We start from the raw sequence: 2,911 nt of genomic DNA on the forward strand, positions 1-2,911 counted from the left end.
AGACGCGGGGACCCTGGGAGGCACCGCCCGAGGATGCTTAGATGCCTATAGGGAAGGAAGTACGCGCGGACCCTGCGAACCCCGTGGCTCAAAAACAAGGCGCCAGCCGGGCCTGCGCACGCCCCAGCGGGCTCCTTTCCCTTGGGTGCAAAACTGGATCAACTCTGTCCTGGCCTCGAGTGGGCCTTCTAGGATGCTTGGGTCCGATCCAGCCCGCCGGCTCTCCCCTCCGCATCGGCTCCCCCATTGGCGTGGTCCAGGAGGCCCGCTGGAGCCAGCGGTGGGGGAGCTTGCACACGTGGTGCAGGAGGCTCGGGTTGCCCTTCCGAGCGACGCCAGGCTCTAAAGTTCCCTGGTGACCACACCAGTAACTAAATATAGGAGCAGCTGGTGTGGACGGGGTGTCGCAGCAGCTCTTTGCTCAGATAAGGTAGCGGTCTCACTGGTGGGGGCGGGAGCTGTGGCAGGGGGCTGCTGTCAGGTCGAGCAAAAATCAGCCCTCTCCCAGCCTTTTATCCAGGTGAAATGCGGTTATAGGCACAGCAGGGCTGTGTTGCCAGTTCTCATAGAGCAGGGCACCTATTTTTTCCGGCATTCAGTTCTTATATCCTAACGCACTGTACCTGTTTAATACCTATTGGTAAGGCGTTGTGTGAGAAGTGCTTAACAGTTTAAAACAAAAGAAGAGGAGCAGCTTTATTTGTTCCGCCCCAATCCTCCTTTCTCTCTGAGCTCCTGTTACATGCTAAATAAATAATAATTTTATTATTTTATTATTTTTTTGGTGTTAGGTTTGGGGCTGAAAGGAGTAGTCAAGGAAGCTGGACAACCTTGTAGGAGCCCTTTAGGGGACACACTCTAGACTCCTGTCATCCCAAGTTTATTCTACCCTCGTTTTGGAGCCCTCGTACTCCATCTTGGGTCTTATACTCATGTGGCCTTGCCACCCTCCCATCTCACAGCCCTGCCTGTGCCAAAGAGGGACAGACCTTTGTCATCTGACCTGGGAGAGAGAGATTGTCAGCTGAACTTTATGAAGGAATTCTCCCTTGGAGGCTGGGGTAGTTTTAGGTGAAGGGAGGGTGCTTTCCTAGGCAGTTAGCAAGGTTCATGATTTGAGGCAACAGGAACCTCTTGGGGGGCTAGGGCACATCTGCTGTACCCAGAGCATCCTCTGGAATTTAAGGGGCCCCTCCTCCTATGACTTGCTCTGACTCACTGACTTACAGGTTGCTCCTGTTCCTGCTTCGAGGTCCATTCTCTGACCCATACTAAAGGGTGTCTGAGCCTGCCAGCAGGGGTGAGGTTTTTAATCTGACTGGTTTTCATCAAGGGATTATTCTATGGCCTAAGGTACCACCGGCCTCTCCTACCTGGTGGCAGCTATAAGAATTGCAGGCATATTGTCAAAGTAATCAGCCTAGAGCAGCCGGCACCAACCAGTGGTCCATGAGGTCTGAAAGGTTGGCGAATGCCGACCTAGAGGATCCCAGGAAGGTTAGCACAGACCCTGGGCAGATTGGAGATTTCCTTCTCTTTCCCCTCTGCTGAGAAGCCAGGATTGTCTCTGATGTTTCTTAGAAAGCTCTTCCTCCTCAGAATCACAATTCAGAGCTATTTCCTGCATTTCCTCTTCATTTTACACCCAATACCTAGTAGGTGCTCTGTACATGTTTGTGATTATTGATGATAAATATTAGAGATGGGGAGAGGAGGGAGCATGGTATTGGAGGAAGACCTGGTTTAGGAGTTAGAAGACCCAGGTTTTTTGTTTTCATCTATCTCCGCGGTCGGCAGACTGCGGCTCTCGAGCCACATGCAGCTCTTTGGCCCCTTGGGTGTGGCTCTTCCACAGAATACCACATGTGGGCGCGCACATACAGTGCGATTGAAACTTCGTGGCCCATGCGCAAAAGTCGGTATTTTGTGGAAGAGCCGGTATTTTGTGGAAGAGCCACACTCAAGGGGCCAAAGAGCCGCATGTGGCTTGCGAGCCGCAGTTTGCCGACCACTGACCTATCTGATTCACCAACCTTTTTGGGTCCTCCAGTGTGACTCAGGGTTAGGGGGATGGCCTTAAAGGTAGCCTGGCGAAGGTGTCGGGTCTAGTTTGCAATAGACATCACTATTCCCTACTGTCGTACCAGGCTTACCTGGTGCAAGGTACCCATCTGGCACTGTTAGGCATTTGAATGTATGACCCTTCTCAATTAGACGGTGTCTTAGATTTATTATAAGAGTCAGTTGTATTTAAATTCAAATGATAGTTGTTGATCATCATCATCACCATTGGGGGATACTAGATGGCCATCTGTTTTTAGTATGTGATGTAAAGTGCAGGCAAAAGCACAGTATAGATTTGCTTCCTGCCCTAAGCTGCCTGATAAACAACCCAACTGGCTTGTGCTAGGGCAAGTGCTTCTGAAACTCAGAAGGAGAGAACACTGAGGGCTGGGGCAATCAGAAAACACTTCCTGGAGGTGGAGAGATGAAAATTCTACTCATTCCTTAAAGATGAGTTCCACTGAGTTGTTTGTTCAAAGTCACATGGGTATGCAACTGGGATTAGATGCTGACATCATGTCTGCATGTGTATTGTCTTATCCTCTCAATTAGCATTTATTGGGAAACTATGTGTCCTGGGCTCTGGGCTAGAAAGATACACACACACACACACACACACACTCTCTCTCTAATAAAAGCCTTGGGGGCAGTTGGGGGCAATCAGGCCATCAGGGGAGCAGTTAGGGGGTGATCAGGCTGGCAGGCAGGTGAGTGGTTAAGGAGCCAGTGGTCCCGGATTGTGAGAGGGATGTCCGACTGCCTGTTTAGGCCCAATCCCACAGGGGTCACAGATTGGAGAGGGTACAGACTGGGCTGAGGGACACACACACACACCCCCCCCCCCCGC

The 2,911-nt window shown here is 51.2% G+C and overlaps 1 protein-coding gene and 1 long non-coding RNA gene across 3 annotated transcripts in view; one reads left to right on the top strand and one right to left on the bottom strand.

Annotated features, from left to right (window-relative positions):
* Positions 1 to 2,313, bottom strand: part of LOC106724145 — a 24,555-nt gene extending 22,242 nt beyond the window's left edge. Inside the window, exon 1 of the long non-coding RNA XR_001359898.1 lies at positions 2,301 to 2,313. This is a non-coding gene — a long non-coding RNA (uncharacterized LOC106724145). The remainder of the gene's footprint in view (positions 1 to 2,300) is intronic.
* LRRC20 (leucine rich repeat containing 20) overlaps positions 1 to 2,911 on the top strand; it is a 52,531-nt gene that overhangs the window by 12,478 nt on the left and 37,142 nt on the right. The gene's annotated exons all lie outside the window — the stretch shown is intronic.

Source organism: Myotis brandtii, unplaced genomic scaffold, assembly GCF_000412655.1.
Source record: "Myotis brandtii unplaced genomic scaffold, ASM41265v1 scaffold735, whole genome shotgun sequence".
NCBI classification, from domain to species: Eukaryota; Metazoa; Chordata; class Mammalia; order Chiroptera; family Vespertilionidae; genus Myotis; species Myotis brandtii.